This window comes from Triturus cristatus, chromosome 4_1, assembly GCF_964204655.1.
Source record: "Triturus cristatus chromosome 4_1, aTriCri1.1, whole genome shotgun sequence".
NCBI classification, from domain to species: Eukaryota; Metazoa; Chordata; class Amphibia; order Caudata; family Salamandridae; genus Triturus; species Triturus cristatus.
Window position 1 is genome coordinate 134,748,204 of NC_140585.1, and position 17,500 is coordinate 134,765,703.

The 17,500-nt window shown below is 41.4% G+C and overlaps 5 non-coding genes across 5 annotated transcripts; all 5 read right to left on the minus strand.

Annotated features, from left to right (window-relative positions):
• Positions 1–325: 325 nt before the first annotated feature.
• TRNAR-UCG (transfer RNA arginine (anticodon UCG)) lies at positions 326–398 on the minus strand. The gene has a single exon. It is a non-coding gene; the product is annotated as a tRNA-Arg (tRNA).
• A 647-nt stretch (positions 399–1,045) lies between these two features.
• TRNAR-CCU (transfer RNA arginine (anticodon CCU)) lies at positions 1,046–1,118 on the minus strand. The gene has a single exon. It is a non-coding gene; the product is annotated as a tRNA-Arg (tRNA).
• A 1,515-nt stretch (positions 1,119–2,633) lies between these two features.
• TRNAR-UCU (transfer RNA arginine (anticodon UCU)) lies at positions 2,634–2,706 on the minus strand. The gene has a single exon. It is a non-coding gene; the product is annotated as a tRNA-Arg (tRNA).
• Positions 2,707–3,501: 795 nt separating this feature from the next.
• TRNAR-UCG (transfer RNA arginine (anticodon UCG)) lies at positions 3,502–3,574 on the minus strand. The gene has a single exon. It is a non-coding gene; the product is annotated as a tRNA-Arg (tRNA).
• A 12,005-nt stretch (positions 3,575–15,579) lies between these two features.
• TRNAR-CCU (transfer RNA arginine (anticodon CCU)) lies at positions 15,580–15,652 on the minus strand. Its single transcript has one exon. It is a non-coding gene; the product is annotated as a tRNA-Arg (tRNA).
• Between the last annotated feature and the right edge of the window lie 1,848 nt (positions 15,653–17,500).

The following is a 17,500-nucleotide window of genomic DNA, read 5'->3' on the forward strand; positions in this document are numbered from 1 at the left end:
ATCATACAGATTTTACACATGTAGCACTCTATGCACACATAGGCACACACCTTGCAGTTCTTCTACACACACTTAAGCTAAAAACCCATTCTGTCACGTCAAAATTCTGCAAACCTATTACATATTCAGTGCGTCGGCATAGAAGCACTTTTTAATGCCACTAAAATGCACAAGTAGTTAGACTGAAGATGCAACCTGAATGAGTTTACAGTATGTACTCCACTTTATTAATGATTAGTAATGAGAAAGTGAGGACTGCAAGAGTATTGGAAAATACTTTTTCCACTCTGAATGTAAAGCAGATTGTGTGACCATTGGCCAAAAACGACCACGAAGGGACTCGAACCCTCAATCTTCTGATCCGAAGTCAGACGCCTTATCCATTAGGCCACGCGGTCATCCGTCCACCTGAGATGATTTTTATCATGTAGGTGGTATGCATGGATGGAGAACATATTATTGAAAGGTATTCAGGTTTACATCCCATAGTGTTCTTTCAGCTCTTTTCGCTGGAAGCACTTTTTTGGAATCTATATATTGAGAATTTTATGAGTACGACATGCTTTTGTTTTCCTTTTTCCATACAAACCTCTTTCCTCATGAGTTTAAAGCTCATTTGTATTCTCTACATAGCTCTGGAAGTTTCCAGACGTGGAGTGAAACTGTTTTGAAAGTAGGACAAATTGCTCCTTCCTGCATATGCTAATTTTTCACACTCACATAGGTTGTATACATTTTATGTATCCTGGCTTGACCTATTCAAGTAGCTGAAAGCCTGTCACCACCTCTAGAAACAAGATTCACACCAATCCAATTCAAATCATTTTTTCCAAAGGAATATGTTCTGGCCGGTCGAAAATGCATCTCACAAAAATAGGCATTTAAAAATCTACTTTGCAGTTTCAGAACACTAACATGACTGTGAAGTGTACACAAGTAAAATGGGACCGTTTCAAAGTACCTAATCCCTAATAAACTTCTGAGAGGAAGCATGTAATAAATCTACCTAACATTCTGGAAAAGAAAGATGGAGGATTTTTGTTATCACCTCAGATGGGACTTGAACCCACAATCCCTGGCTTAGGAGGCCAGTGCCTTATCCATTAGGCCACTGAGGCACACATGCATAGCACTTTTCTAGAGGCATTATTTAAATGTATTCTATGGTCAGACACCGGTGTGTGCACACAGGGCATTTCTCACTTCTCTCTATAAGTAAACTTCCCATTTTCATCCTCTTCCATCCCCGACTTTAACGCTCTCTTCTATGCTATAATGGAGACTTTGCAATTTTAGCAAGTGGAGAGAAATTGGAGAACCACTTTCGACTCCACACTTCTTCTTCACTTACTTCTTTTCTGAATATACTGGGCTTAGAAAATGGTATCAAGCCATCCTTATCATCAGTAGGACACGGAAAGAGGCACTAAGTCTCCTAACCAAGTTCAACCACACTCTGCAACTTAACCATTACACTACAAATTAGGCAACGGGGGCATCAGCAAAGGCAGCCAATGTGCCGATCCTTTATACATTTTGTGTAGTACTTTTCTTACTCGGAGGCAAAATCAGCACTTTAACTGCCCAAATCATACAGATTTTACACATGTAGCACTCTATGCACACATAGGCACACACCTTGCAGTTCTTCTACACACACTTAAGCTAAAAACCCATTCTGTCACGTCAAAATTCTGCAAACCTATTACATATTCAGTGCGTCGGCATAGAAGCACTTTTTAATGCCACTAAAATGCACAAGTAGTTAGACTGAAGATGCAACCTGAATGAGTTTACAGTATGTACTCCACTTTATTAATGATTAGTACTGAGAAAGTGAGGACTACAAGAGTATTGGAAAATACTTTTTCCACTCTGAATGTAAAGCAGATTGTGTGACCATTGGCCAAAAAGGACCACGAAGGGACTCGAACCCTCAATCTTCCGATCCGAAGTCAGACGCCTTATCCATTAGGCCACGCGGTCATCCGTCCACCTGAGATGATTTTTATCATGTAGGTGGTATGCATGGATGGAGAACATATTATTGAAAGGTATTCAGGTTTACATCCCATAGTGTTCTTTCAGCTCTTTTCGCTGGAAGCACTTTTTTGGAATCTATATATTGAGAATTTTATGAGTACGATATGCTTTTGTTTTCCTTTTTCCATACAAACCTCTTTCCTCATGAGTTTAAAGCTCATTTGTATGCTCTACATAGCTCTGGACGTTTTCAGACGTGGAGTGAAACTGTTTTGAAAGTAGTACAAATTGCTCCTTCCTGCATATGCTAATTTTTCACACTCACATAGGTTGTATAAGTTTTATGAATCCTGGCTTGACCTATTCAAGTAGCTGAAAGCCTGTCACCACCTCTAGAAACAAGATTCACACCAATCCAATTCATATCATTTTTTCCAAAGGAATATGTTCTGGCCGGTCGAAAATGCATCTCACAAAAATAGGCATTTAAAAATCTACTTTGCAGTTACAGAACACTAACATGACTGTGAAGTGTACACAAGTAAAATGGGACCGTTTCAAAGTACCTAATCCCTCATAAACTTCTGAGAGGAAGCATGTAATAAATCTACCTAATTTTCTGGAAAAGAAAGAGGGAGGATTTTTGTTATCACCTCAGATGGGACTTGAACCCACAATCCCTGGCTTAGAAGGCCAGTGCCTTATCCATTAGGCCACTGAGGCACACATGCATAGGTACTTTCTAGAGGCATTATTTAAATGTATTCTATGGTCAGACATCGGTGTGTGCACACAGGGCATTTCTCACTTCTCTCTATAAGTAAACTTCCCATTTTCATCCTCTTCCATCCCCGACTTTAACGCTCTCTTCTATGCTATAATGGAGACTTTGCAATTTTAGCAAGTGGAGAGAAATTGGAGAACCACTTTCGACTCCACACTTCTTGTTCACTTACTTCTTTTCTCAATATACTGGGCTTAGAAAATGGTATCAAGCCATCCTTATCATCAGTAGGACACGGAAAGAGGCACTAAGTCTCCTAACCAAGTTCAACCACACTCTGCAACTTAACCATTGCACTACAAATTAGGCAACGGGGGCATCAGCAAAGGCAGCCAATGTGCCGATCCTTTATACATTTTGTGTAGTACTTTTCTTACTCGGAGGCAAAATCAGCACTTTAACTGCCCAAATCATACAGATTTTACACATGTAGCACTCTATGCACACATAGGCACACACCTTGCAGTTCTTCTACACACACTTAAGCTAAAAACCCATTCTGTCACGTCAAAATTCTGCAAACCTATTACATATTCAGTGCGTCGGCATAGAAGCACTTTTTAATGCCACTAAAATGCACAAGTAGTTAGACTGAAGATGCAACCTGAATGAGTTTACAGTATGTACTCCACTTTATTAATGATTAGTAATGAGAAAGTGAGGACTACAAGAGTATTGGAAAATACTTTTTCCACTCTGAATGTAAAGCAGATTGTGTGACCATTGGCCAAAAAGGACCACGAAGGGACTCGAACCCTCAAACTTCTGATCCGAAGTCAGACGCCTTATCCATTAGGCCACGCGGTCATCCGTCCACCTGAGATGATTTTTATCATGTAGGTGGTATGCATGGATGGAGAACATATTATTGAAAGCTATTCAGGTTTACATCCCATAGTGTTCTTTCAGCTCTTTTCGCTGGAAGCACTTTTTTGGAATCTATATATTGAGAATTTTATGAGTACGATATGCTTTTGTTTTCCTTTTTCCATACAAACCTCTTTCCTCATGAGTTTAAAGCTCATTTGTATTCTCTACATAGCTCTGGAAGTTTCCAGACGTGGAGTGAAACTGTTTTGAAAGTAGGACAAATTGCTCCTTCCTGCATATGCTAATTTTTCACACTCGCATAGGTTGTATACATTTTATGTATCCTGGCTTGACCTATTCAAGTAGCTGAAAACCTGTCACCACCTCTAGAAACAAGATTCACACCAATCCAATTCAAATCATTTTTTCCAAAGGAATATGTTCTGGCCGGTCGAAAATGCATCTCACAAAAATAGGCATTTAAAAATATACTTTGCAGTTTCAGAACCCTAACATGACTGTGAAGTGTACACAAGTAAAACAGGACAGTTTCAAAGTACCTAATCCCTCATAAACTTCTGACAGGAAGCATGTAATAAATCTACCTAATTTTCTGGAGAAGAAAGAGGCAGGATTTTTGTTATCACCTCAGATGGGACTCGAACCCACAATCCCTGGCTTAGGAGGCCAGTGCCTTATCCATTAGGCCACTGAGGGACACATGCATAGCTCTTTTCTAGAGGCATTATTTAAATGTATGCTATGGTCAGACACCGGTGTGTGCACACAGGGCATTTCTCACTTCTCTCTATAAGTAAACTTCCCATTTTCATCCTCTTCCATCCCCGACTTTAACGCTCTCTTCTATGCTATAATGGAGACTTTGCAATTTTAGCAAGTGGAGAGAAATTGGAGAACCACTTTCGACTCCACACTTCTTCTTCACTTACTTCTTTTCTTAATATACTGGGCTTAGAAAATGGTATCAAGCCATCCTTATCATCAGTAGGACACGGAAAGAGGCACTAAGTCTCCTAACCAAGTTCAACCACACTCTGCAACTTAACCATTGCACTACAAATTAGGCAACGGGGGCATCAGCATAAAGAAAGATTAGAGACAGATCAACATGAATCAGAGGGAGAGGAGGACGAAGAATCAGAAATGCCTACAGGACAATTAGAAACGATGGCTTATGTAGGTAAAGGAAGATCTTTTAATAATACCAGATGCTTTAATGATCCGATACGTCCGATAAGTCCAGAATATAACAGAAATTTTCAAGCCCCTATGTTAAATATAAGGTCTCCTGAACACCTATTCCAAGCTGCTGATAAATTACTCCGAGACGGAAGGGGGTACCATATGCTCGATTCCATGGATGAACAAGAATTAGCCAGGTCAGCAGTACAATGGGCTGACAGTCCCGGCAAATACAGTGATGATGCACTAGCACACACGTTTCTGAACCTTGCCCCATACGAACAGCGTTTAGCTGGTATATACATGATTCAACACCTCCTTATATTATATAAAAGCCAACACTCCGATCCTGGACCCCTACCTGACATATTGACAGAATTACTCACGAATAAATGGAGAGGTTCAGGTACTGATTTAATTAAAGAAATTCTAGAATTTCGCAACCAGTGTATAGTTTTCGTATGCCCGGAACATGTTCCAGTTCCCACTATGGGAACAAAAATGTATCACATAGACAGACAGAATCCCTTACGCGAAGTGCACCCAATAAGAGGTGACGACAATAATTTTAAACGCGTGTTTGTGTACACGCCCATAACTAAAATTGAATTATTAGAAATGAAGAAAGTAGTACCCAGCCATGACAAGGATCCAGCAGGTTTCCACCGTGAGATAAAAGACATGTTACTCATGGGAGAGTATACCTACCCCGACATTATGATAATATTAAAAGTATTAAAGCCTGCCGGTATTTACGAGAAACTCAAAGAAAAGGAATGGGAGGTGGGAGACCAAAAGATAGATTGGACAGCATTAGAAAACGAAGAAAAGGCCCGAGCTGCAGGATCAGGGCTTGGGGAAAAGACTACAGCACTACCAGGATTACTAGTGCAGGTACTGCCACGTTTATTAACTACGAAAAAGGAGGACTGGGGTGCAATATCAGCCTGTAAACAAAAGCAAGGTGAAGACACTAGTGATTTCTATTCCCGATTTGAAAAATGTTTTGGTATAAATAGTGGCATAAAAGCAAGTAGCGAGTCATATCCACATCTGTTTGTGACAAAATTAGTTGAAAATTCCCTACCGCAAGTTAAGAATAGAGTATTGAAATTTGAGAGTACCTGGCAAGGTAACACCCCATCACAGATGTTACAGATGTTACAATATCACCACAATAGAATTAGAGAAGAACAAGAACATGAACAAAGACGTATGAAAGACACGAAAATGAAAATGCTTGTGGCTCAGTCAGTTCCAGCTGATGGTCATAAAAAGGGTGATTCCGCAGGTCCGACGAAAGGGACGTGCAACTATTGTAAACAACAAGGTCATTATATACACGATTGTGCAGTTCTGAAACATAATATCGCCACGGGTAAAACTCAGGAAAGACCACGTCCACCTAGACAGGATCAGAATCAACAACAAATCCCTCAGCATGCACAATCTAGGCCAGCTCCGCAACAGGCAGCTCCACAACAGACCGTAGCAACACCACAGCAGCAGCCTATTGCTGCCACACAAGCAACAACACAACAGATGTACCAGTATGCACAAACTGACTATCCCGATTATCAGCGATACACATGAAATAGCCTAGAGAGGGAAGTTGGCTTACCCCTTATCGAGGTTCCTGTAGATCAAGAGGGACCTTATGTACATAGTGAACTATTAGGGGAAGACAGAAAGTTTTTACTTGATACAGGGGCAAGCAGAACAACTATACGACGCAGTGAAGTTCCAGGGGCACCCCTCTCAGGCTCACAGAATATTTCCCTTGGATTCTCAGGAAAGCCTATCATTAATGAAGTATCGCAACCCCTACCACTTACGGTTGGTCCATTGACACGAACTACAGATTTATTGCTTACTAAATCATGTCCAGAAAACTTGTTAGGTATAAAAACATTGAAAGCTCTAGGAGCCATAATATGTTGTTCTCCGGAAGGAGTACGATTATTTTTACGTGACTTCAAAGGTCACTACGTGTCCAGAGACATGGATCACCGGCTGCAGAATTTACCTACACATTTATGGGCACAAGGCCCCACTGATGTTGGTTGCATGAACATTACACCATATCGAGTCACACTAAAAACAGGGGTAGTACTACCACGAATGCGACAATACAAGTTACCACCAGATGCTGTTGTGGTTTTACTGCAAATCATTGACGAGCTCATTGCACAAGGAGTGGTTGTAGAAACCGACTCCAATGTATGTAATTCCCCGATAATTCCGATTCTTAAAAGAACGGATCCAAAAGCACCACCAGTATATCGATTAGTTATTGATCTGCGCGAATTAAATAAATGTATTGTACCACAATACCCTGTGGTCCCGGATATCTCTTCATTACTAACAGCTGTTGATTCAGAAGCAACGTTCTTCACTGTAATTGATCTCAAGAATGCTTTCTTTAGCGTCCCAATAGATCCGGAAAGTCAATATTTGTTCGGATTCAGTTTAAATGGACGAAGTTTTAAATTCACACGCGCACCTCAAGGATTCACAGAAAGCCCCAGCATCTATAGCCAAGCACTGAAACGAGAACTTGACAGTATCCACATGCCAGTTAACACTGCCCTGCTTCAATATGTCGATGATCTGCTGATCACCGCCCGAAGCGAACCTGAATGTGAAAAAGCGTCACTGACGGTTTTACAATTTCTGGCCGACAAGGGGCACAAGGTGTCCCCTTCTAAGCTGCAATTCTGTGTCCAGCAAGTTGTTTACCTTGGGCACTTGCTGTCCAAGGAGGGAAGACAGCTTACACCCGACCGCATCCAGTTAATTGCTAACATGCCACCACCTAAGACACAAAAGGAGGTGCGGGCTTTTATAGGTCTCACTTCATACTGTAGGCAGTGGATCCCTCAATATGCATTTCTAGCAAAACCACTCATTCAGCTGACAACACAGGAGGCAGCCACATCGACTGTCCTCCCTTGGACTCAAGAACATACGCAAACCTTTGAAAGCTTAAAGAAAGCTTTATGTCAAGCACCTGTTTTAGCAACACCATGTTACAGTAAGCCTTTTACACTATTTGTTACCGAACGCGAAGGTACTGCCTTGTCAGTACTCACTCAGGAACAAGCAGGATCACACAAACCATGTGCTTATTTTTCCAGTACATTAGATCCCGTAGCTCAGGCTCTTCCTGCGTGCCTGAAATCAGTGGCAGCAACAGCTTTAGCAATCAGACAAAGCGATGCCATAGTATTAGGACATCAATTGACAGTACAAGTACCACACGCAGTAGAGGTTCTCTTGAACCGCACACAAACACAACACTTGACTATAGCAAGACTCACCGGTTATGAATTAACATTGTTTCAGCCACACATAGAAATCAGACGTTGTAATACATTAAATCCTGCCACACTTTTGCCAGTAAACGGAACAGATCCATTAGCACATGATTGTATTGAAGTCATTACTATCACGACGAAACCCAGACAAGATTTAACAGATATCCCTTAATCAGATCCGGACCTGACATTGTATGTAGATGGTTCATGTATGAGAACAAGTACAGGAGAGTTAGTGGCCGCTTACGCAGTCACAACAGACACTGAAGTCATTGAAACAAATTGTATTAACACTCTGTCAGCTCAAGCAGCAGAGCTCATCGCTCTGACACAAGCCTGTATTCAAGCCAAAAATAAGAAAGTCAACATATACACAGATTCACGTTATGCATTCGGAGTCGTCCATGACTTCGGCGTACTGTGGCGAGAGAGAGGTTATTTAACTTCTCATGGTACCCACATCCAACACGGACCCCTCATTCAAGCTCTATTAGACGCAATTCATCTACCTACTGCAATATCGATTATGAAATGCAAAGCTCATACAAAAGTTACCGACATCATTTCTCAGGGTAACGACCTAGCTGACAGAACAGCTAAACAGACTGCTCAGAATCAGACTCATACAACAGACACGACAAAAACAATAGTTCCGACACCAACTCATTGCATGACAGTTAAGGATCCCGCCCTTGATGTAATTGATATACAGACACATGCTACACCAGAAGAAATAAAGAAATGGACTGAATTAGGAGGGATCCAAACGGATCAAGGATGGATGACGAAGGGAAAATCTATATGGTTTCTTCCCGACTCCATGGTTCAAGTCATCATTAACACAATACATAGTCCAGCGCACCTAGGAGAAAAAGCTATGCTAGACAGCATTCAACACATTTGGTTCAACAAACACTTGCGAGCAGCAGCCAAACAGAAAGTACGTACCTGTATGATATGTTGTCAGTTCAACCCAGGTAAAAGCATTCCCGTAGAGCAGGGTGGATTTCAACCTCCCGATCACCCTTTTGAAGTCCTCCAGATGGATTATATCCAGATGGAACGATGTCGAGGATTCAAATATGTTCTCGTAGTTGTCTGTGCTCTTTCCCGTTGGACAGAAGCCTACCCGGTTTCAGATTACACTGCCCCGACTACTGCCAAACAGTTGGTTCGAGAATTCTTCCCACGATACGGTTTACCACGTGTTGTATACTCAGATAACGGCCAGCCATTCTCATCCGAACTAATGAAACACGTTTCACTTCTGTTAGGTTATCAATGGAAATTCCACTGTGTCCGACATCACGAGGCAGCAGGTCTTGTGGAACGTCATAATCAAACTCTGAAAATCAGATTGTCCAAAATATGTAGAGAAAAAGGTGTCGATTGGATAGTAGCCTTACCAGTTGCGCTCTTTTACATGAGAATGGTAGCACATTCTCGAACAGGGCTATCCCCGTATGAGGTGATCTTTGGTAGACCACCAAATATGTGGGGGACACCTATACCTCGTAAAATCACTGATGTTGACTGCAATATGCTGACAGATTACCTGGCTTCCTTGATGTCTGCACTACAATCTTGTCGTTCACAGGTAGCTGCAGCTTTTCCCGATAACACTGAGGTGAAGCCCCATGACGTGGTTCCAGGTGACCTGGTTCTTGTGAGGAATTTTGACCGGAAGACCCAGCTGGAGCCTAGGTGGCAGTCGCCCAAGCTCGTCCTGCTGACTACAAGGACAGCCGTGAAGATTGAGGGACGTAAAGGGTGGTTGCACTCGAGCCATATCAAGAAATTTTATGGACTACCGTCCGATGTGAACACTCAGCCCTGCATTCCCTCACAGACAGACTCAAAGCTCCCCTTGGTTGAAAGGACTGAGAACGAACTCTATAAACTGAAACTAAGGTCTAGCAAGTCAGACAATTTGATTGTTTAAGTCCTCTCCAAGGTGAATCGGTTGAATTCGTCTCTGACATGTATCCTCTAGACCGAAATAGAGAGAGAAATAGACAGATACAGCTTAAAAAACATGCGTACTATAAATCGCTTCGTAGTCACTGCATAATGACATTATTAATTTTGTTTTTTCTAAGTCTTCTGATCATCATTTCTAGTGTATTGCTACATATGTATTACCCTATTTCTAAGCGTGCTTACAATGCTACTGCTGAACATTCTTTTAGCGAACTACCTCCGCATGAGTTGTCTTATAGATGTGCGCTGTGCAACAACACTTTTATTAGTATGTTACATCATTCTCATCAGACCAGCAATGCTACCAATTGTTGGATATGTGGCCGACTCCCTCCCTATCAGAACTATAAGGGAGTTTTGCCTCTCTTTCCGTATCCGTTCACACACAATGGCTCCTGTGGAGCATGGTTTAGTTTGATCAATTCCCTAGATTCAAATTCAGTAGTTTATCAAGACAACTGGGTATGGGGAAACCTGAACCTAGTTTTGCTTAAAGTCTGCTACCCTAACAAGGAGGGACTTCCCAAAAGAACAGGAACTGATCTAGAAAATGAAGTATATGGATTAGGTAACTTTACACTTAACCTCATGATTCTGAATGTTGAATCCGAAGCTACACCAATCTTGCCCGCTATGTCAGTATTTCCAGTTAAAGGAGAATTATGTGTAAGAAAGAATGGTTCCATACACATGGGCCATAGTAAATGCACCACTGTAATAAGATTCAGTGATCAAGGCAAGTCTACATTTAGAGCTTCCCGTCATTCCTACTTCATATGTGGCCAGACCGCATATATACGTTTACCTCTAGATTGGGATGGTACCTGTTACATAGCATTCCTTCTGCCACCTGTTTTCCTAGCCCCTCCTGATTATCACAGAAATACCCATTTAGTACACAATAGACAGCAGAGAGATCTCCCGATTGTCGATTACACTGAAACGGCATGGGAGCAATACACAGATTTCAATAAAGGTTTCTTTCCCTATATAGGTACAGTCACTAATAGTAAACTGATACGTAGATTAACCAGAACCCTTGAAGCAGTAGTGAATGAGACTACTTCCGCCCTAGGCAACTTAACAGAGGAGCAGTCTGCGATGCGGATTGTTGTGCTTCAAAATCGTCTTGTCCTTGACGTCATCCTGCCCGATAGGGGCGGAGCTTGTAGGGTCATCGGATCAAGTTGCTGTGTTTTCATACCAGAAAACTCGCCGTCAGTATATAAAGCCATAACTCGCCTTCATAAGATTATAAGCCAGATAAACCAGAGTCCAGGCACCTGGACTTGGTCCGGTTGGTTCTGGAGCGTGTTGTCAGCCTGGGGATGGAGGATTCTATCCTTCCTAGGTATTGGCTTCCTCATACTATTCAGTTGCTGCTTATGTCTACAATGTGGGCCAGCGATTTGTGGTCTGTGTGCCACATCGTGTATCCCGCCTTCAAGTTTTCATTCAAGATCCCGGAAGAAGAAAGAAGAACAAATGATGCTATATGAACAGATCGATGGATTGATGAAGATCGATATCTCCTGAGGGTCCGTAGGGGACAAGGAGGGAATGAGGAAATATGAATTCTCTGATCGGTTATGTCCCCTATCTTAGACCCCAACGGCTCCATGTGCATGCTACAAGTACATGTATGTTCCCTCCAGTTCCAGTTATGAAGACGCAAATACATGTGCGTCCACCGTCAACATGTCCTCTTTCAGATCCGCCATGAATGAGTCGGATATTCCGTTCCTAAGTATGAAAGGCCACCGACTTTATGTGGTTCACTTTCCACGTTTTACAGTTCAGGCGAGTAGGCCCTGAATTCTGCCATCAAGCCTTTTCCTGCCTTCTGCCTCTGAAAGCTCCAGTCTGAGCCCGCATCTGTATCCATGAACTTTGTCCTACTCCCTGCGCGGCTAACGGTGCCTGATCCGGCTGTTGCCTGCCAAAAACTGTATTTCACCTTCAAGATTATCTGCTCCGCTCCTCATCCGATGCATTCCTGTCTAGTAGTTTAGGTAAACATTCTTCCAGCTACCGAGCAAAGGGCCAGGCCTCACTGTCCTCATGCAAGTAATTCATAGCCCCTGTTACTATGGAAGATTCCTGCCCCCTCGCATCTCATGTAGACACTTAGACGCTTGTACACGCACTAACAGTCAGTATAGAATAGATTCCGTCCGAGAGACCTTTCCTTTTGGATAATACAGTTCTTAAAACATAAGATATTAGATATGATTTGGGATTAGGTTGACATGACCCCTCAGACTTCTGTCTCCACATGTAGAGCTAAATGTCAAGTCCCCTTCACCCTCTAGTTGCACGTCAATCACACGTCATGCGGCTGCGCATGCATCTCTGCCAAGTATTTTCTGCTGACATTGCAGGATTCTCTTATGGATCCACCCACTTGTGACATCATGTTTAATGACGTTTCTAGTTACGCCTATACGTACGCCTTTTTTTATTACGTATGTGTATTATTATCTGTATTATCAGCTGTTACGCCTCCTGCATCTGTCTTAATGTAATGCTTTTCATATAAATATCTTTACTTGTCAATAATGTATTGCCTTCCCTTCCTGAACCCTCGTGGTGATGGAATTTGATGCCTATGGTTCGAACCATAATTCCTTTGTAGAGGAATAAAGCCTTTCAGAACCTCTAATACCACGGATTCTGCCTCTTATTTATACTGAGTTATTCTTACTAGACTTTACCGCATAAAAAATAGTACCGGTAATAAAATATTTACCACAGCACTACAAATTAGGCAAGGGGGGCATCAGCAAAGGCAGCCAATGTGCCGATCCTTTATACATTTTGTGTAGTACTTTTCTTACTCGGAGGCAAAATCAGCACTTTAACTGCCCAAATCATACAGATTTTACACATGTACCACTCTATGCACACATGGGCACACACCTTGCAGTTCTTCTACACACACTTAAGCTAAAAACCCATTCTGTCACGTCAAAATTCTGCAAACCTATTACATATTCAGTGCGTCGGCATAGAAGCACTTTTTAATGCCACTAAAATGCACAAGTAGTTAGACTGAAGATGCAACCTGAATGAGTTTACAGTATGTACTCCACTTTATTAATGATTAGTAATGAGAAAGTGAGGACTACAAGAGTATTGGAAAATACTTTTTCCACTCTGAATGTAAAGCAGATTGTGTGACCATTGGCCAAAAACGACCACGAAGGGACTCGAGCCCTCAATCTTCTGATCCGAAGTCAGACGCCTTATCCATTAGGCCACACGGTTATCCGTCCACCTGAGATGATTTTTATCATGTAGGTGGTATGCATGGATCGAGAACATATTATTGAAAGGTATTCAGGTTTACATCCCATAGTGTTCTTTCAGCTCTTTTCGCTGGAAGCACTTTTTTGGAATCTATATATTGAGAATTTTATGAGTACGATATGCTTTTGTTTTCCTTTTTCCATACAAACCTCTTTCCTCATGAGTTTAAAGCTCATTTGTATGCTCTACATAGCTCTGGACGTTTCCAGACGTGGAGTGAAACTGTTTTGAAAGTAGTACAAATTGCTCCTTCCTGCATATGCTAATTTTTCACACTCACATAGGTTGTATAAGTTTTATGAATCCTGGCTTGACCTATTCAAGTAGCTGAAAGCCTGTCACCACCTCTAGAAACAAGATTTACACCAATCCAATTCAAATCATTTGTTCCAAAGGAATATGTTCTGGCCGGTCGAAAATGCATCACACAAAAATAGGCATTTAAGAATCTACTTTGCAGTTTCAGAACACTAACATGACTGTGAAGTGTACACAAGTAAAATGGGACCGTTTCAAAGTACCTAATCCCTCATAAACTTCTGAGAGGAAGCATGTAATAAATCTACCTAATTTTCTGGAAAAGAAAGAGGGAGGATTTTTGTTATCACCTCAGATGGGACTTGAACCCACAATCCCTAGCTAAGGAGGCCAGTGCCTTATCCATTAGGCCACTGAGGCACACATGCATAGCTCTTTTCTAGAGGCATTATTTAAATGTATTCTATGGTCAGACACCGGTGTGTGCACACAGGGCATTTCTCACTTCTCTCTATAAGTAAACTTCCCATTTTTATCCTCTTCCATCCCCGACTTTAACGCTCTCTTCTATGCTATAATGGAGACTTTGCAATTTTAGCAAGTGGAGAGAAATTGGAGAACCACTTTCGACTCCACACTTCTTCTTCACTTACTTCTTTTCTCAATATACAGGGCTTAGAAAATGGTATCAAGCCATCCTTATCATCAGTAGGACACGGAAAGAGGCACTAAGTCTCCTAACCAAGTTCAACCACACTCTGCAACTTAACCATTGCACTACAAATTAGGCAACGGGGGCATCAGCAAAGGCAGCCAATGTGCCGATCCTTTATACATTTTGTGTAGTACTTTTCTTACTCGGAGGCAAAATCAGCACTTTAACTGCCCAAATCATACAGATTTTACACATGTACCACTCTATGCACACATAGGCACACACCTTGCAGTTCTTCTACACACACTTAAGCTAAAAACCCATTCTGTCACGTCAAAATTCTGCAAACCTATTACATATTCAGTGCGTCGGCATAGAAGCACTTTTTAATGCCACTAAAATGCACAAGTAGTTAGACTGAAGATGCAACCTGAATGAGTTTACAGTATGTACTCCACTTTATTAATGATTAGTACTGAGAAAGTGAGGACTACAAGAGTATTGGAAAAGACTTTTTCCACTCTGAATGTAAAGCAGATTGTGTGACCATAGGCCAAAAACGACCACGAAGGGACTCGAACCCTCAATCGTCTAATCCGAAGTCAGACGCCTTATCCATTAGGCCACGCGGTCATCCGTCCACCTGCGATGATTTTTATCATGTAGGTGGTATGCATGGATTGAGAACATATTATTGAAAGGTATTCAGGTTTACATCCCATAGTGTTCTTTCAGCTCTTTTCACTGGAAGCACTTTTTTGTAATCTATATATTGAGAATTTTATGAGTACGATATGCTTTTGTTTTCCTTTTTCCATACAAACCTCTTTCCTCATGAGTTTAAAGCTCATTTGTATGCTCTACATAGCTCTGGACGTTTCCAGACGTGGATTGAAACTGTTTTGAAAGTAGAACAAATTGCTCCTTCCTGCATATGCTAATTTTTCACACTCACATAGGTTGTATAAGTTTTATGAATCCTGGCTTGACCTATTCAAGTAGCTGAAAGCCTGTCACCACCTCTAGAAACAAGATTCACACCAATCCAATTCAAATCATTTTTTCCAAAGGAATATGTTCTGGCCGGTCGAAAATGCATCTCACAAAAATAGGCATTTAAGAATCTACTTTGCAGTTTCAGAACACTAACATGACTGTGAAGTGTACACAAGTAAAATGGGACCGTTTCAAAGTACCTAATCCCTCATAAACTTCTGAGAGGAAGCATGTAATAAATGTACCTAATTTTCTGGAAAAGAAATAGGGAGGATTTTTGTTATCACCTCAGATGGGACTTGAACCCACAATCCCTGGCTTAGGAGGCCAGTGCCTTATCCATTAGGCCACTGAGGCACACATGCATAGCTCTTTTCTAGAGGCATTATTTAAATGTATTCTATGGTCAGACACCGGTGTGTGCACACAGGGCATTTCTCACTTCTCTCTATAAGTAAACTTCCCATTTTCATCCTCTTCCATCCCCGACTTTAACGCTCTCTTCTATGCTATAATGGAGACTTTGCAATTTTAGCAAGTGGAGAGAAATTGGAGAACCACTTTCGACTCCACACTTCTTCTTCACTTACTTCTTTTCTCAATATACTGGGCTTAGAAAATGGTATCAAGCCATCCTTATCATCAGTAGGACAAGGAAAGAGGCACTAAGTCTCCTAACCAAGTTCAACCACACTCTGCAACTTAACCATTGCACTACAAATTAGGCAACGGGGGCATCAGCAAAGGCAGCCAATGTGCCGATCCTTTATACATTTTGTGTAGTACTTTTCTTACTCGGAGGCAAAATCCGCACTTTAACTGCCCAAATCATACAGATTTTACACATGTAGCACTCTATGCACACATAGGCACACACCTTGCAGTTCTTCTACACACACTTAAGCTAAAAACCCATTCTGTCACGTCAAAATTCTGCAAACCTATTACATATTCAGTGCGTCGGCATAGAAGCACTTTTTAATGCCACTAAAATGCACAAGTAGTTAGACTGAAGATGCAACCTGAATGAGTTTACAGTATGTACTCCACTTTATTAATGATTAGTAATGAGAAAGTGAGGACTACAAGAGTATTGGAAAAGACTTTTTCCACTCTAAATGTAAAGCAGATTGTGTGACCATTGGCCAAAAACAACTACGAAGGGACTCGAACCCTCAACCTTCTGATCCGAAGTCAGACACCTTATCCATTAGGCCACGCGGTCATCCGTCCACCTGAGATGATTTTTATCATGTAGGTGGTATGCATGGATGGAGAACATATTATTGAAAGGTATTCAGGTTTACATCCCATAGTGTTCTTTCAGCTCTTTTCGCTGGAAGCACTTTTATGGAATCTATATATTGAGAATTTTATGAGTACGATATGCTTTTGTTTTCCTTTTTCCATACAAACCTCTTTCCTCATGAGTTTAAAGCTCATTTGTATTCTCTACATAGCTCTGGAAGTTTCCAGACGTGGAGTGAAACTGTTTTGAAAGTAGGACAAATTGCTCCTTCCTGCATATGCTAATTTTTCACACTCACATAGGTTGTATACGTTTTATGTATCCTGGCTTGACCTATTCAAGTAGCTGAAAGTCTGTCACCACCTCTAGGATCAAGATTCACACCAATCCAATTCAAATCATTTTTTCCAAAGGAATATGTTCTGGCCGGTCGAAAATGCATCTCACAAAAATAGGCATTTAAAAATCTACTTTGCAGTTTCAGAACACTAACATGACTGTGAAGTGTACACAAGTAAAATGGGACCGTTTCAAAGTACCTAATCCCTCATAAACTTCTGAGAGGAAGCATGTAATAAATCTACCTAATATTCTGGAAAAGAAAGAGGGAGGATTTTTGTTATCACCTCAGATGGGACTCGAACCCACAATCCCTGGCTTAGGAGGCCAGTGGCTTATCCATTAGGCCACTGAGGCACACATGCATAGCACTTTTCTAGAGGCATTATTTAAATGTATTCTATGGTCAGACACCGGTGTGTGCACACAGGGCATTTCTCACTTCTCTCTATAAGTAAACTTCCCATTTTCATCCTCTTCCATCCCCGACTTTAACGCTCTCTTCTATGCTATAATGGAGACTTTGCAATTTTAGCAAGTGGAGAGAAATTGGAGAACCACTTTCGACTCCACACTTCTTCTTCACTTACTTCTTTTCTCAATATACTGGGCTTAGA